Source organism: Sarcophilus harrisii, chromosome 3, assembly GCF_902635505.1.
Source record: "Sarcophilus harrisii chromosome 3, mSarHar1.11, whole genome shotgun sequence".
Lineage (NCBI taxonomy): Eukaryota > Metazoa > Chordata > Mammalia > Dasyuromorphia > Dasyuridae > Sarcophilus > Sarcophilus harrisii.
In genome coordinates this window covers 275,844,600-275,863,377 of record NC_045428.1, presented here as the reverse complement: position 1 = coordinate 275,863,377, position 18,778 = coordinate 275,844,600, and the positions used below count along the sequence as shown (strand labels likewise).

Here is an 18,778-nt window from a genome sequence, read left to right as displayed (position 1 = left end):
ACTCTCCCTGGTGAAAGAACTATCATTATTGAAACTACTAATCAGCAAGCTCTGGCTGGGAGAAGAGAGAAGAGATGGGGAAACTCTGAAGGTCTCCCAGATTACCCTTACAGGACCAGCAATGGAAAGCCAACACTCCTGCTGATTACACCAGGTTACTTCAGGCTCTAGAGTCATTAATTAGAAATTTGGAGGCTTTATTATCTGCTCTGAAAATTGGAGTAAATTCCAAGAGACAATTCAAGAAGAAAATGAAATTCCTAACTATTTTTATAAAAGATTATGTCAAAGTACTAAATGATATGTGGGCCCAAATCCACTCAACCTGTGAGATTCAAGAGTTATAAATTAAACCTATGTCAGTCAATTCCAGACAGAAATATCAAAGTACTTTCATAATAGTTGCTGTGGATGGCATGAAAAACTTATAGGTGATCTTAAAAGCATTGGCCAATATGTTTATGAAGGAAAAGATAAGGAGAAAGAGAAATCTAAGTCTGCACAGGCCGTATCAGGTACCTGAAAAATTGCACAAATGCTTATACTGCCAGGGGCATATTGCCCAGGAATGTAGAAAGAAAAAGAAATGGGTCTTTTGGCCTAAAAATAATATGGGCCTGGAAAGATACAGGAAATTTTATGAAGGTGCAGGGAAGGGAAGAGCTAAGGATTTTTGAGAAAGTTTTTTTAGTTTTCCCTGATGCTGATGTCTTTGCTCCAGCCATCTCGGTGATGGTTGTTCCTGCACTACAAGTAAACCCCAGGTTACCCTTAAAGTTGGTGATATAATCTGATTGCTTTGTAGATAATGGAACTTCTTATTAGGTTTTAACTCCATAACTGTACCTCTCTTGGATCTCTAAATGTTGTAGAGATCTTGGGAAAACCTCAGAGTATTTCAAAATTATCTCTTTGCATGGTATCCTTTGTTCCTCTTTCTGTCAAATATTTCTTCCTTCTCATACTCAAATCCCCTTTAAATCTTTTGGGATTTCCTCTGTAAACTTAAGGCTGCTTCCTTATTATTCCCCTGATGGATCTTGGTCTTTGTAATTCCCTAAGGACTTCTCTTTGTTCCCAGTATTGGTTCAGAATGCCTAAGAGACTTTTGATGATAATTTGGTGATTCCATTCGACATCCTTGATTCTTTAGGGGTGACTTCATCCTCAAATGTAGAATTTTTAAAATCTTCTGTCCCTATCACCATTAAGGTTAAGGCTCCCCTCTCCATTTCTCAATACCCTTTGTTCAGAGAGATCCTTGAAAGTATTACATCTATTACTGACTTTTAAAGAAACCAAGGTATTATTGGTCTTCTTCCCTGTTAAGAAGCCTAGGCCAGGTCCAGATGACAAACTTGTTTATGGCTTTGTACAAGATTTATGCACTGTGAATGAATACATTATACCCAAGCATCCAATGGAGCTCTATCTTTTCACCATCATTTCTTCAATTCCTTGTGAGGCTATCTCTTTTATTGTAATACGTTTTTAGCATTCCAGTTCACCCAAATCCTCACTACCTGTATTCACCTGGAAGAATACACAATGGACTTAGATACTTTTATCTCAAGGATAAATAAAAACCTTGACACTTTTACCTCAAGGATAAATAGAACACTTTTTTTTTTTCTCAAATCTGACAGCAAGATCTAGCTTCCATCACTTTCAGGGGATTGTCTTTAATTCATTATGTGGTGACTTCCTATGGTCAATACCTGCTGTTCAAGTTTGTCAGGATGATAGCCTTCTGCTTCTTTTACTCCATCACAGTGGTGCTTCCTACAGGTAGAGTATCTTGGTTTCATTTTATCTGCTGGTACCCATTCTGTTTCCTTAAAGCATGTGCAGGCCTTATAGAAGCTGTCTCTCTTGCTACAAATAAAAGACAAATGCTCAAAATCTTTTGAGGAGCTGGATATATTGACAATGTATTCCATCCTTTGGTGAGATTATTAAACCCCTTATTTCTCTGACTAAAGACTCTGTTCCAGAGCTTGATTAGCAATTAACTCCCTGCTCTTGAGGGTCTCAAAAGGGCCTTGAAGTACCATCAGTGACTTCTTGGACAAAGAATATCAAGGAATGGAGAGGAATGGTATTCCCTTAGTTTTGATGGTGATGGAGACAGTGTATTTTAACAATCCTAAATCTGAGGATAAAGTTGTTTTTGGCTCCTTCACTCTTCACCCTCTGTATGTAAATGAAGAGGAATGGCTTCCAGTGTTCTGACCTAAATATTCAAGCCCACTTTGGATCCAGTGTCTTGCTTTTCTGTTCAGACTGATGTGGTACCTGCTGGCATTCTCCCTTGCCTATGCCTTTTTGGAGAAAATATGTAGTTTTTTCCTGGGTATCCTCTGGAGGGTGCAAAGTCCTTACAAGGAAGTACTTTTACTTTGCCTTTGAGCTTGATCTTTTCTGACTAGAAACTTAAAAGCGATGAAGTGACCTTTCTGGTTAAAGAGAATGTCACTCTCAGGCAATGTGCCATTCTCAATGTGCCAGTCCCAAGGGAGCCACTGCATGACTCTGCTTCTGTAGTGGACATATCTGAAAAAAAAAACCTGCAATGATATTCTTTTGCAAAATCTTTGGTATATTTTGTATACCAATGGGTATTCTTTTTTTAATCAGAGATGGTCTCGTTATACTGGCACTGCTGTGGTCTCTTACCATGGGCAGCTTCTCTTCGCTTTAATCTCAGTGCCCATGCTACTGAGACTATGGTCCGTACCCAGACATGCCATCTTGCCAATAAAAAAGTGCCTCAATCTTGAGTGACAAGGTATGCTTTTGGGGTCTGTCATAGGGTTGGAATGTTTTGTTTGCAAAGGTTTTTTTTGACCTCTACTGGTAAGCTCATCGAAAATGCAGACTTCACTAGAGATCTCCTATCTTCCATGAAGCTTCCCAGTGCCCTGGTCAATGTCCATTGTCCTGCCCACACCAATGGAACAGATCCTTTTTTATGAAGGCTGTGCTTGTCCCTGCCATGAACCAGAGATGAGCACATACTTTTATCTCTTCCCTTTTGATGAAGATGACCTCTTTCTTGCCCGCAATGACTTTAAGACTACAAAATAGAAACAAAAATTTCTGGCTAAACAAGTTGTTGGGGTCTGGATGACCATGCATGGATAGACCTTCCCATTCTACAGCCCAGTCAGGTGAAGAGGGGAAACTACAAATTGATGGAAATGACAATAGTGTAGATGGTCCAGTAACCTGAATGCAAGAGCTCAGGTAATGCAGTGTTTCCAGCCTATTGCCCTCAGCCATCATCCTAGCAAACAGCCTTTTTGGAGATGCAGCCTGGAAACTACTACAGGTACCATAGTCTTAGTAACTGAAAAACTAGAAAAGGAAGTTGGCTTTGTCATATACTTTAGTGTCAGAAGCTGATATGATTTTATCAGTGTAAATGACATTAAATTCATATCATCTGCTTTTCAGCCAAATCCTAAGAATCATAGCACCTTTCCATCTGATGTGTAGTTCATCTTCCATAGGAGGTGAACTCATTGAAAACAGGAATTCTCTTTTCTATTTCTAATTAGCATAATGCTTTACACACAATAAGTGTCTAATAAATGCTTCATTCATTCATTTGTAATACTTTGAATTAAGTTCACTTCTTCTGCTCTTCAAGTTGTACCAGCACATCCAAAAACAAAATAAGATTATCTGAAGCAAGGGACTCCATCAAATACTTTGGGGAAATCTTTTTTTTTTTTCCTTATTAAATTCTCTGCCAGAACAACTTCTCTCCAGACCCAAATGCATCTTAACTACTAGAAATCATTAATTAATGCAGGAGTTCTTATCTTTTTGTGTCGTGGATCTCTTTGGCAATCTGGTGAAGCTGATGGGCCTCTTCTCAGAGCAATTTTTGCTGCCTACATTCATAATTAAAGGAAATAATAAGTTTCAGTTAAGGATTGGTGGACCAACATGGAACCCATATTAAGAACTCTTAATGAAAATAGGTGAGTTATGATCTTTAGCCTTGCCTTAGGCCAACACTGAAGCCAAGGTAACTTGGTCCTACTTTTACTGATAGTGCCCTTGCAAAAAGGTTTCCAGTTAAAATGTCCCCTCCCGATTTCCTATTTATAAATACTTAGGTAGGATACTCTTTTTCATCTCTACCAATGGAGTCCTAGTGTTGCCTTTTGCTAATCAAGTAGCTTTGAGCAAGTCATTCTTCTACCCCAAGACTTCGTTTTCTCATTTTATAAAATGGGAATCATCATTCTTGCAATAACCTACCTCCTAGGGTTGTTAATGAGAAAAGCACTTGATAAATATTGGAATATGGAGGAAATTTGAGATGTTGAGGGTACATGTGCCTGCTCTAATGGAAAAAGTGTGGAACTAGGAGCAGAATGCCCTGCGGGGCTATGCAGAAAAAAATTATGACTCAAGAGAAAGTTCCAGAGAGCTTTTTTGGAGGGGAAGGCACAGATGAGAGGGCAAAATAGCCAAAAAAGTGTGTAGGCTCAAAATCATCAGAACCTATGTTTCACAGCACAATCGTCAACTTTAACAGAACCAACAAAAATCATATGATTATATCAATAGATGCAGAAAAAGGTTTTGACAAGAAACAATACCTATTGTTAAAACAACAACAAAATACTAAAAACATTGGAATAAATGATTCTTTCCATAATATGATAAAGAGTATTGAAGAACCAGAATTATCTGTAATGGAGATAGTGAGAGTCTTTTCCAATAAGATCAAGTTTAAAGCAAGGATATTCATTATCACCAATATTATTTAATGAAGTACTAAAATTGCTAGGTATAATAATAAAACAAGCAAAGGAAATTGAGCAAATAAGCATAGGCAAAAGGAAACAATGATTACTTTTTGTAGAAAATTTGCTGTTTTACTTAGAGAACCCTAGAGAGTCAATTAAAAATTGATTTTAACAATTAACTTTAGCAAAGTTGTAGTACATAAAATGAAACAACATAAATCATCAGCATTTCTGTATGTTATCAATAGAATAATATATGGAATTTCTATACATTTAAAAAAGGAAGAAATGGAGAAATATAGGATGTATAAATATAGGATATATAAAATACTTGAGAGTATACTTGCGAAAACACACATAGGAACTCTGTGAATACACCACAAATATTGGATAAAATCACAAATTTTGGAGAAATAGTAATTGTTCATGGCTACTACAAATTAATACAAATGACAATATAACCTAACTTAACTTACTTTTTCAGTGGCCTATCAATGAAACTACTAGATATTTGCTTTAGTGAGAAAAAAAAATAACAAAATTAAACTGAAAGAAAAGGCCACGCATTCCCAAGGGGAATAATGGGGGTACAGGGGGAGGTTGAATAAAAGGAGCACAACAGTTTTTTTAAGGATTTTAAATTATACTGCAAAGCAGAAGTCATTCAAATGATTAAGTACTGCTTAAAAATAGAGAGGTCCAATGTTGGAAAAATTACCCATGCATATGTTTCATAAATAAAAAGCCTTAGTAAAAAAATAATTTTTAATCTTAAAAAAAAAAAAGAGGTCAGGGAAACAGATTAGGTAGAGAAGCAAAAAAAAGTAGATTTACTTTTCAATAAATTAAAGATTCAGCTACTATAGGAAATAATTTCCTTAAAAAAAAAACTTGTAAAATCTGGAAAGCAGTCAGACAGAAAGCAGGTATCAACCAGCGTCTCACAATTTATACCAAGATAAGTTCCAAATGGATATGAGACATCTTAAATAAATTAAAAGAGCAAGAAAAAATTACTAGTTAGCTTTATTGATGTTAGTTCTCATGACCAAACAAGATATAGAGATCACAGAAAGTAAAAGTAAAATAGGCAATTCTGATTACATAAATTTTAAAAGTTTTTGTACAAACAAAATCAATGCAGCTACAATTAGGAGAGAGGTAGGAGAAAATAAAAACAATTTTGCAACAAGTTTTCAGATAAAGGTCTTATGTCTGGTATCTAGAGAACTGATCCAAACAAGAGGGAATCCTGAATTGACAAAAGGTCAAAAATATGAGGAATTTCAAATTATTAATGTTTTTTGTTTTTGTTTTTTTAAATTTTCAAATGTAGTCTCTGGGCTAGCTTTCTGAAGGTCCTTTGGTCGGGCCTTGGTCTTTAGGTGGAGAAGTGATGGAAGGCAGGAGAGCCACCATGACACTTGTCAAAGATAGAATGTCTTCTGTTGTTTCAGCTTCAGGTCCAAGAGACCATGAAAACCAAGGCTTCTGCAAGAGCAATGAGGACAGCAAAAACAAGGAAGTCTGACCTCAGACTTGATAGATCTGTTGTTCACTTTAGCTGACACACCTTAGAATTGAGCCAAGTGAATCAGAACTAGGAATTCTTTCAACTGAGGCAGGTACAAGTCATCCCGGGGAAAGCAGTGGCCTAGACTTAAGAAATAGTCTATTTCTCTGCCCTTCAGGGATTAGGGAAGAGAGATCCCTACAACTGTAAGTGTCCTCTCTTCCAAACTATTTGCATTTAACTAATTTGTATTGATTAGCTTTATATTTATGTTGTAGATATTTTTATATGTACATTCTAGCTCCTTGGGAATGGGGATCTTTTCATTTTTTGTACCTCTTTTCTCATATCCTAGAAGAGGCTAACACATAATAAATGCTTAATAAATACTTGTTGATTGATTGATGGTGATGAGGCCCTGGGGGCAGTGGTGCTGAACTATGGTTGGCTTGGAGGAAGACTTTAGGTGAGATATGAGGTCAGCAAAGGAAGTAAGTACATGTCTGCTTCATCCATATACCCTGAAAGAAAGCATGGAAGTCCCAATGGATGTATACTTCCTAGGGAAAAAAAAAACAACTATTAAACTTATACTAGTTATAGGTATATTTGATATGAACAAAAAGAAATCGAATTGTAAAAAACTGGGAGTCTCCAGTGGCAAAGACAGTTTTGGACATGTGGAAAGGACATGGCATCAGGTAAAAGCCATAATAGAGCATAAGAATTTATTTAAAGGATGCTCACATGCTAATAGAGTCCTGCATACTGCAGACTCTCCTATTCTCAATTTTTTTCCTGTGTGCTATGTTTTCTCTGGGATGGAGGACACAGTTTTGGATTCCTTTTCCAAAAATTTAGAGTTGGAAGAAACCTAGGAAGGGAGAAAGTAAAAGGTAATGTTGGCACTAGAAAGGTATGAGACATGCAACCATGGTGGGGAAATGTGCTAAGACTCAGTTATTTCAGATACAAGGACTGCCAGTCTTGGGCTTTTATCTGGTGGCCAGAATGGATGTGTCATCCTCAGATTACATATGACACTGACTCATAGATATCAGGATGTCAAGAGAACCTGACAAAATTCACATCAGCCACTATACCTCCATAGTCCCAATGTGCAATTGATGATTTTTCTCCCAGGACTTTCCATCTTCCCAGAGAAGCTATCTGTTCCCTCAACAGATGCCTTGGCATTATCTTAAAGAAGCTGCTTACTGCTTTGAGACCCAGAGGGGAAAGTTTCAAACGTGGGATCACAGTGTACAATCAAATTTTGGGAGGAAGTAAAAGTAGGAAGTAGTTAAACATTCAATTCTTATTCTCAAGTAATTATCACTCTAGGGGGCAATAAAAATAAGGAACAAAAAAATCAGTTCATTCAATGGTTTTATAGGACTATGACCCATATTTATCAGCAAACTGAACTAGCTAAATTGATCAAAATATCTCAGCCAAAGCACATTCATAAATCTCTAGAAGTCATTATTTATGGTCCTATATCCTGGGTGGACAGAAGCAAGAAATTCATACTATAAATTGTTAGGAAAACATCTGCCAACTGGAGATAGTCAAAGCAGTCGGATTTTAGTCACAGGAATGGAGTAGTTGATAGGGAAATAAGAAGTGCGTTGAACCCCATGGCCCTTTTAATCTAGGAGATAAGGTCTAGTTGGAATAGAACCTTTGAAGTAGGTGTGCTGCTTTTGCTTCAGTGGACTGATATTCAGGACTGATAAGACTTATAAAGTGGAAACTGGAACTAGAGGGTGAGAATACTGAGCAAGGAGACCTTAAAGATTAATCCAGTGTTTCACCTTTTTTATCTCAGGGTGGTAGGCTCCCTGATGTTTTCATAACAGCAAAAACAACAACAACAAAAAACAAATAAAAAACCCACCTCTTTTCTGAGTGTGTTCATAAGATGTGTATAAGGTATGGGAAATTGTTTTGAAAAAAGGAATGAGGCAGTGGTAGGAACTGAGAGAGCAGAAAGGATATGGTCTGAAAACTTGGACATGGAAATAAATGATATTCACATCCCTGTCTTGGTGAGATGATTTCATCCGAGTTACCAAAAAGAGCTCCCTATACTTTCCTCAGAACTGGGTGAGGCGGGAACAGCAAGAGTAAAACTCCTAAGAGCAGAGAATATTGTTAGCACACGTTGCATTGTTAACCCACATTGACTAAGAAAGGAAGCAGGTGTAATCATAGGTTCAGGAAGTGGTAACATTAGCAGTTTTTGAGGTGAGGAGCAATGAAATGTTGCTGAGGTTTGCCATAAATCATCCTCATAATTCTAAAATGCAGTGAAAATGAGATGAGAGGATTGGAAGTTAGGATGACTATCAAAGTGTGATAGCAGGATTGTAAAAGTCTAGGACCCCTAGCATTTTCCTTATTATTTCTGTACTCTGCTAGGATGTTTCCCCACAAAGAATACCACCAAAAGGGCAGATTTTATGTTTGTCTCTAAGCTTTATCTCCTTTGTCCAAATTGATGCTGATGAATTTCCTGGAAGCATATAGAACATCAACATAGAATTGATTGATTATAATAATACAAAACCTTAGATTTTGTTATTAATGTATGTCTGAGACAGTCTGTTTTCTCTAAGGATTTTCTTTTCTTTTTTTTTCAAAAGCTTTTTATTTTCAAAACATATGCACAGATGATTTTTCATCATGACCCTTGCAAAACCTTGCATTCCAAATTTTTCCCTTCTTTCCCTTCCCCTACCCTAGATGGCAAGCAATCCAATTGATGATATACATGTTAAAATATATGTTAAATCTAAAATATGTAAACATTTATACAATTATCTTGCTGCATAAGAAAAATCAGATCAAAAAGGAAAGAAAACGAGTAAGAAAACAAAATGCAAGTGAACAACAATAAAAAGAGTGAGAATGCTATGTTGTGGTCCACACTCAATTCCCACAGTCCTCTCCCTGGGTATACATGGTTCTCTTTATCACAAGATCATTGGAACTGATCTGAGTCATCTCATTGTTGGAAAGAGTTGTGTCCATCAGACTCAATTGTTGTATAATATTGTTGTTGTGTACAATGATCTCCTGGTTCTGCTCCTCATTTCACTTAGCATCAGTTCATGTAAATCTTTCCAGCCTTCTCTGAAAATCATCCTCCTGATCATTTCTTATAGAACAATAATATTCCATAACATAAACCATAACTTACTCAGCTATTCTCCAACGGTTGGGCATTCACTCAAGTTTCCAGTTTCTAGCCACTAGAAAAGGCCTGACACAAATGTTTTTGCACATGTGGGCTCCTTTCCCTCCTTTAAGATCTCTTTAGGATACTAACCCAGTAGAAACACTGTGGAATCAAAGGATATGCCCTTTGGGCATAGTTCCAAATTGCTCTCCAGAATGGTTGAATCAGGTTCACTAATGTTTCAGTTTTCCCACATCCCCTCCAACATTTATCATTATGTAGTGGTACCTCAGAGTTGTTGACCTTAACATATGTATAAGTGATTTCATTTACTATTCAATATTGTATTATAAATGCTAGAAATAAGAGAAGAAAAAGAGATTAAAGGAATTAGAGTAGGTAATGAGGAAATCAAATTATCACTTTTTGCAGATGATATGATGGTATTCTTAAAGAACCCTAGAGAATCAACCAAAAAACTATTAGAAACAATATGCAATTTTACCAAAGTTTCAAGATACAAAATAAATCCACATAAATCATCAGCATTTTTATACATTACCAACAAAGTCCATCAGAGAAACAAAGAGAAATTCCTTTCAAAATTAACTGTCAATAGTATAAAATATTTGGGAATCTATCTGCTAAGGGAAAGTAAGGAACTATATGAATCCAGCAAGAGATTTTTAATCATTTTTTGTATTTTGGATTCTTTGGGTAATAATATGAAGCTGCCTATGGACCTTTTCTCAGAATATTTTTAAATATATGTAATACAAAGGATTACAGAAGAAACCAATTATGTTGGAAAATAAGTTCACAGACTCCTGATTTAAAATAATGGGCTGAGGCTTGAGTTGATGCACTGAGGTCCCAAGCAAGTGAGGCTAAATAGTAATTGGACTATATTAATATATGCTTAGATAAAGAATGGCCCCCGCCCACTCTCTGTGCAAGTCCTGATGTGTTGTATAGGAAATGACGATTTCGGTGGGTGGAGGCAGAGGGAGACAGGAAGAGAAGCTGGGAGAGATTGGGCTGGGTTCTATGCTCGTAGCTGCTGGTCCGGTGGCTGCTGGTCGAGCTAGCTTCTTGACTCGGCTGCACACATTGCTATTGCCCATTCTCTTCCACCTCTGATCTTTCTTCACTGAGAATAAAGACTGACGATTTTCCCCTAACCTGAATTCCTGACTCCGGCTGATTTTAAAATACGCGGTCTTCACACCTTGGCTTAGAGTTTATCCATGATGGAGATCAAGACCCTATCTGACTAAAAGGAGCTACCTCAAAATATCTAAAGAGTACTACACAAATAAATGAACACTGCTCTTGGGGAACAAAGTATGAAATCTACTCAAGATTTCCAGTTTACTTAACCATTTTAAGAATGTGAATGTTACCTCCTTGGGCTTCTTCTCTATGAATAAAATGATCAGTCCAAGTGACCTACCAATCACAGCTCCCTTAGATATCTGTTACACTATTCCCTTTTCCATACCAAAACTGATTTCTTCCTACTGAACTCTTACCATAACCACATACACTTCCTGTACTTTTTCACAAGACTCATTTGAGGTATGAAACATTCTGGATTCTAAGGATAAGAAGGAAAAATCTCTGCATGTAAATTGGGAAGACAATAGATAGGACCAAGATTGGCCATGGGAGCCATCTACTTACCTCCATGTCTTGAATGGGACAGGTCTTTTACTGGTAGTGTCCCAGGAAGCTAGGACTTTTCATGGTATGGTAGAAATCACTTGTGGGAGGAATGGTGGCAAGGACTTCCAGGATTCCACCAGGCAAGCGATAAGAAAACAAAGATCCTGAAGGTATAAAAAGAATTATGTTGTGAGGATCTGGAGAGCCACTTCTGTTCCTATCTCCATTTACCCTATCTTCCTACAAAGAAGACATCAGAGGTAGGGGGACTAATGTCATCCTTACCATCCCTAGTCCCAGCATAATGAGATCACCTGTCATAAGAGATATATTTACCCATAGTAAGGAAAGCTCATTCATTCCTGGATCCTGTCATCTTGTTAAATACTCACACATCTCAGGAATATGAGAGAAGTGATCACCTGTCTCACAGACTTTAGCTATTATTCCCAATGTTCATTGAAGTAGAACTTTTTTGCTTTCCTGCTATCTGACCTGACAACTTTGGATTCTCCTCTATTGTGCTTTCTTAGGGAGATTTAAGCCGACTGTAGCATACACAAATGTACATATATATATATATATGTATATGTATAAATGCACACACACATATATGATGTATGTTCATAGTACCTTAAGCTGCTAAAAAAAATTAAAAAGATACTTCAGGAAATAAGCAAATACATTTGATTGGAAACAATTATGAAATAATCATTTGTCCAATATGTCATAGAGAGGATTCTTGTTTAATTATGAAGTTGAACTAGATTGGACGCCCTGATTTTGAGATTCCGTACTTCTCCAATTTCTGCAAGAATAATAGATAGCAATTCTGGACTTCAGAAGGATCAGAGTTCAAACTCTGCCTTGGACCTTACTGGCTATGTGACTGGATAGCCTCAATCTCATTTGTAAATTGAGAGTGTGGGAGGTGATTTGGGCCTCAGATGCCTTCCTTATAACTTCTATTTCCTTTGTGAAACTTCCAGCATATATGAATGACTTTGGGCTTTATGCTTATGCTCTGTTTGTATATTAGCTAATTGACTTTAATCTGCTTTCTTCAGTTTTATAATTGAGAAGTAAATATCTAGCTTATTACTATTTCTATACTACTACTCCACCCCTTTTTCACTCAGCAACAATGAAATAGTAGGCCCTTTGGACCTACCCCACCTAGCCCATTTCAGATCTATTTGGTATGTTCTTCCTCTCTCCACCTGCATCTAATCAACCAAGAAATCCTGTCACCTCTTCCTCTGAAAAGTCTCACAAGTTTGTCTATTTCTTCTCCACTCCCTTATTACTGACATGTTTAACTACCATATTGTGTCACTCCTGAACCATTTCAGTCATTTCTTTAAGTTGTCTCCCCGCTTCCATCTTCTCCCCTCCCAATACAATTTACATACTGCTTCCAGATTAGTCATCCTAAACCACAACAATGTCACACCAAATTCAAACAAAAGTATTTAGGTACTAACTCTTTTTTTTCCTGGCATTTAAGGTCCACAGTGATTTGGTCTAATGTAATATTCAATCTAATCTCGGTATTATTCAGAATCTTGTAGTTGAAAGGAACCTTAGAGAAAATTGAACTCCAACTGATACCAACTGTACAAGAACCCTTGGTTTTCTTCAAAAGTCAGCTCAATCCCATCTTCTGCAAAATGTTTTTGCATTCCTGTATCTCTAATGTTCATCCCTTCCCTCTGATTTTACTTTTCATTTATTCTTTAATTTCCCCTCCCTTTCTCCTTTTCCTTTTCCCTCCTACTTCCTCTCCTCTTCTCTCTTTTCTTTTCCTCTTCCCTCCTCTCCTCTCCTGTCTTTTCCTCTCCTTTCCCTTCCTGTCCTGTCCTTTCTTTCTTTTTTCTTCATTTCTCCCTTCCCCTTTTCTCCCTTTTCCCCTCTCCTCTCCTCTCTCCTTCTCTCTGTGTCTCCATTTCTGTCTTCAGTCTCTCTCTCAAAAATGGGAGTACTATATATTTACTATATATAACAAATATATATGTATATCCACAGTTTGTATTTACATAGTTGTTTGCATCTTGTTTCCTCCATTAGATTGTGACCTTAAAGGAAATGAGTGGCTGGGTTTTTATTGTTGTTTCGCTGTTTTTGATTTTCTTTATATACCCGTGTTCAGCCCAGTAAGAGGCAAGTAATGAGTCTTTAATTATGCTTGTAGACTGACACTGCAAGGTTCGAGATAGTCATCAAGAGGCAGGTTTCAGTCTTTGCTTTTGAAGGTCTCCACTTAATCCTATTTTGGGGAAGTTCTAATTTTTTTCCTTTAAAAATAGATATGTTTTTCACATTATCTTCATTCTGACTATATCCCTCCTCTACTCTGTGAGAATTTTATCTTCTTATAATAAAGAATAAAAAAAGAACAAACAAAGGAATTCAGCAAAACCAATCAGCACGTAACTTTCACCATGTTTTTCACATTCATAGTTTTCCATCTCTGGAAAAAAGGACAGGAAAAAAAAGACTCTTATTGTCAGCAAGCTTTTCTAAATTACATCAAATCTAAATTTGTTTTTAAGTCCCAGTGATTTGAAGTTCTGCCCTCTTGAGGCCAAGAACAAACAAATCTATTCTTTTTTTCCAAATGGCATTCAGGGCTTCAAATACTTGAAGACTGCTTTCCTTAAATCATTTCCCAGGTTTTCACTCAATACCTTTAATAGACCCTCAGATGGCATGATCTCCAGTGTGATCATTTATCTCCGAAGATATTCTAATTTGTTCATTTCCTCTTAAAATGTTCGTCTGGAACTAAACCTAGAACTCCAGATGTTAACTGACTAGGGCAGAGAACAGCAAAAAATTATCATTCCCTTGCTTGGACAGAAGAGCTTTTTGATTCTAGATTGTCTTTGAATTCATTTGAACTTCCACATCAGTTCACTAAAATTGAGTTTTTTTTTTTTTTCAAAACAAGTTTAATCTATCTTTTTTTGACATCAGTTTAATAAACCTTAGTGTGGAACTTTGTTGTTGTTTGTTATTATTCAGTTTTGTCTTAGAGTTTTTCTATTGTTTTAGGCTTTTGAGATCTTTTTGAATCCTGTCACATAATGTTTCAGCTATCCCTTCCAGCTTTGTGTCTACCCCCTTGGAAAGCAAGTCTTCTATGCTTATTGACAGGAATGTTGAATAGCACAAGTCCAACTTTGAGGTCCTCCACTAGACTTCCAAGTTATCATAATATAACATTTTACCTATATTTCTCTACCTTGTTTTTGAGGATAACAGGAAAAATTGTAAAATATTTTTCTGAAATCTATTTATATCTACAACATTTCTTTGGAGAAAGGAAATGAAGTCAGTCTAACAAGATCTATTCTGGATGAAGCCACAATGACTGTTAGCAATCCCTGCTTGTTTTTCTAAATATGCAAGACTATCTTTTCAATAATGTGTTCTAAAATTAAACCAGAAGTACAAGTTAAGTTCACTGCCCAACAATTTTCTCATTTATCTCCTCTTTTTTTAAATTAGAATAATATCAGAACTTTTTCAGTGCTTGGATGATCCTTGGTTTTCAAGATCTTTTGAAACTACTGTCATATTGATTTAACAACTGATATCTGGCAGTTCTTTCACTAATTCATCCATGTACTGAATGTACCCTAGGTATGGGAAACTACTTGCTATTTCTTGAACAAAGTTACACTTTCCTACCTTTGTACCATTCATCATGTCACCCTCTTGGAATCACAAAGATCTAGATTCAAATATTAAATATTCATTTTAGGATGATATTACAGAGCTGGCATTGAAAGTGTGTCCAGTGCAGCCTGGGAGACCTGATAGGCAGGTATTTACTAAGCCAGATGGCCACCCACACTGTACGTCTTCCTCCCACTTTTATTAGTTCTCCAATGTTTAAATAACAACTACAAAAACTACCTCACCCCATATCAATATCACGTCCAGTTATCAAAGGACCTTGGAGAGGGTCAAGTATCAACTTGTTCTTCCCCCATCCTATGTTTGGAAAATTTTCAACTCTGCTTCCACTTATCTCTGTGATTTAATCATTATTTGCTGAGGTAAATGTCCTTTCCCCCAGGCTTATTAAACTGACTTCCCAAGAAGACAGAAATTAAACTTGTTCTTTCCCCTCTCTATTCTCTGATCTCCATCCATCTCAGCCCTAGCCCTCCTTAGTTTATAATCTCCTTTTCCTTCCCATTCCATTATGCTCTCTAGAATTCCCATTCTATCTTAACAAATAATTTTAGTTCTCTTCATCTTACCTTCCTTATTTTATTTAGTATTCCCAAGGCCCTGGTCCCTCTAGAATACATTGCTGTGTCTTAGCCACCCTCTCCAGTACTGGGTGCTTCTTCCCTTATGGCCTCTGACACTCTAGTCCAGGAGTTAGACCTCTTGTTCCAGACCCACACATCTAGATTGTCCTCTTGCAACTTTCACTCTGTAGTCTCTCCTTTGAAGCTCATTCTCGGAATCATTGATACTCTGTCAATCTTTAATCTTAGATCACCTATACTATTTGTCTTCCATTATCCTATTACTTTGCTTCTGAATGACACTAGACTTCAAGTTTTAAATTGAAGACAGTTTGGGGCGGGGGGGGGGGGAGAGGGAAGGAAGAATGTGGATGAAAAGGGAGAGAGAAAGAGGGAGGGATGAGACAACGTGCTCTAGGACAATTTGAGGAGAGAGAGAGGATTACCAGCCTGGAGGAGGAGGATCATGAAAAGCTTACCAGAAGAAGGTGATAGCTAAGTCTAGACTTGCCTGAAGATAAGGATTTTGACCCTTGGAGATGTTGAGAAAGTACAATCCAGGCATAAGGAATAACTAGGACAAATATGTGATGGCAGGAAATAGAATGTCAATTCTAAGAGGAAAGTCAGTTCTTTCTTTGGTTAAAGTACATAAAGGATAGTAATGTAAAAATGAGCCCAGAAAGATAGATGAGAGCCTGACTATAGATGACTTTAAGTGTCAGACTAGGGAATTTGTGTTTTATCTCAGAACCAAAAAGAAACCACTAAAGATTTTAGAGTGGTTAAGTAAAAGTTTAGATTTGAAGTTAAATATTAACTCTGCCACTTACTACCTTGTGACACTGAGGAGTCAATTAACATGGCTCGGTTTCTTCCTCATGGCTTCTAAAACACTGCTTTCTCCTGGTTTTCCTCCTATCTGACTATTGCTTTTCCATATTATTTGCTGGTTGCTCATTTATCCCCTACCATCTAAACCTGGTTGTCTATCATGTTTCCATGCTGGGTTCTGTTCTTCTCACTCTATCCTCTCTCCCTTGATGATCTTATTAATTTCTAAAGGTTCAAATATAATTTCTATTCAGGACTCCCAAATTTGTATATTCATTCCTAATCTCTCTCCCATGCTCTGCTCTTGTATCAACAACTGCCAGCTGAACATCTCCACTTGAATTTTCTAACAGCGTTTCAAATACAACATATTCAAAACAAAACTATCTTTTCTCTATAATATGCCCCTCCCCCCAACTTCCTTATTTATGTCAACCACACTGTCTTTCTAGTCATCCAGGTTTATAGGGTTACCAGAACTTTTCTGGTTATCTTTAACTTTTCTCCCTTTCCCTACTACAATCTGCTAATCAATTTTACTATTAATTTTACTTACATGTCATCTCCCACATTTGACTCCTTTTCTCCAACATATTTATTATTCTCATTTAGATCCTCATCACATCTTGTCAGCACTATTAAAATTGCATCCTTAGTCTAGAGGGGCTGAGTAACTTGTTTAAGATCACACAGATGATTAAGTATCAGGGGACATTTATTTATTTATTTATACTTTTAAAATGCAATTTTATTTTATCTTCAATTCTGAATTTTCTTTCTCCATTCCACCCACTGGAAAGGCAAGAAGAATGAAACTCATTATAAATTTATGTAATAAAGCAAAACAAATTCCCACATTAGCCATGTCACCCTCTAAATAGGGTTCAATTTGCATGCTGCATCCATCACCTCTTCATTTAAGTGTCTACAGATTTTATCATGAGTCCTTTAAAATTGTCATTGGTTATGTTGTACACTATTAATAGTTAATATTTAATTAAATAATAAAATGTTACTATAAAATATTTTAATTAATAAGAATGTTAATAAATATTATTATTTATAAACTTAAATCTTTCAAAGTTCTTGCTATTATAAAATTGTTTTCTTAATTCTAATCATTTCCCTCTACATCAATTCATACAAGTTTTCCCACTTTTTCTAAATGCATCCCCTTCATCATTTCCTATGTCATAGTGGCATTCTATCACATATTTATATCATACTGTGTTCTACCATTCCTCAATTGATGGGTACCCCTTAATTTTCAATTCTTAGCCAACACAAAAAGAGTTGCTATGAATATTTTTGTATATAGAGATTGTTTCCACTCTTATCTATTTGGGATATAGATATTCCTTACCTAATACCAAATTGTTTTAATGATTAAAGGTTTGTAGTATGGTTTCAGAATTGGTTATGTCAGGCCCTCTTCCTTCCTTCCAGTTTTTTTTTTCCATTAATTCCCTTGATAAACTTGATTTTTTGTTTTTCAAAATTCAGTCTACTAGTGAGCAATTGTTTTTCCCATTATGTATATCTATTTTTATTTGTGTAAAATGTGCTTTGTAATTGTATCAATATATTTCCTATGTAGGTCTTGACAAGTACTTTATACTATCTGCAGGTTTTTTTAAATGGAATTTCTCTGTCTTTTCCTGCTAGGTTTTATTGGCAATGTATCAAAATAATGATAATTTATGTAGATTTATTTTATATTTTAATAATTTTCCTGAAGCAATTAATTGTTTAAATTAATTTTTATTTGACTCTCTGGGGTTCTCTAAATGAAATACTGAGTCATCTGCTAAAAGTGATGATTTTGTTTCCCTTTTTTGCCTGTATTTATTCATTTCATTATTTTTCTTGTCCCATTGCCATAGCTAATATTTTTGCTGCTACGTCAAATAGAATGATGATAATGGACATCCTTGCTTTATCCTTGATTATCTTGGCAAATACTTTATACTATTTGATTGTCTTAGAAAAGTTTCTGGCATATCCATATTATAGATACTAGTGTCTCTTGCTTTTAGAAGTTATCTTTGAAGGAAAACAATCCTTTTATTCATTCCTATATTTTCTAGCATAGTTTAATAGGAATGGGTTTTGAAACTTGTCAGAACATTTTTTTGTATCCATTGATATGATTGTATGAGATTGTATAATTTTTATTGTTTTTGTTATTAATGTGATTAAGTATGTTTATAGTTTTCCTGATATTCATTTAGCCCTCCATTCTTGATACAAATCTAGCCTAGTTATAATATATAATTTTTATTTATTTTTATTATTATATTATATATCATATTATATTATATTTATTATTATTGACAAAACATATGCATGGATAATTTTTCAACATTGACCCTTGAAAAAATTTCTGTTCCAACTTTTCCCCTCCTTCCCTCCACCCCCTCCTCTAGATGGCAGGTAGTCCCATACATGTTAAAAATGTATACAATAATATATAATTTTTATGATACATTGTTGTAGCTTCTTTGATTTTTTTTATTTAAAATTTTTGCATCAATATTCATTAGGAATAGTG

General features: G+C 35.9%; 1 protein-coding gene across 1 annotated transcript in view; it reads right to left on the bottom strand.

Moving 5' to 3' along the window:
* ST3GAL6 (ST3 beta-galactoside alpha-2,3-sialyltransferase 6) overlaps nucleotides 1–12,667 on the bottom strand; it is a 112,029-nt gene extending 99,362 nt beyond the window's left edge. The window contains exons 1-2 of the mRNA XM_031959549.1: nucleotides 12,613–12,667; nucleotides 11,147–11,292 (exon numbers count right to left, since the gene is read on the bottom strand). The gene's annotated coding sequence lies outside the window, so the exon portion shown is untranslated. The remainder of the gene's footprint in view (nucleotides 1–11,146; nucleotides 11,293–12,612) is intronic.
* Nucleotides 12,668–18,778: the final 6,111 nt, after the last annotated feature.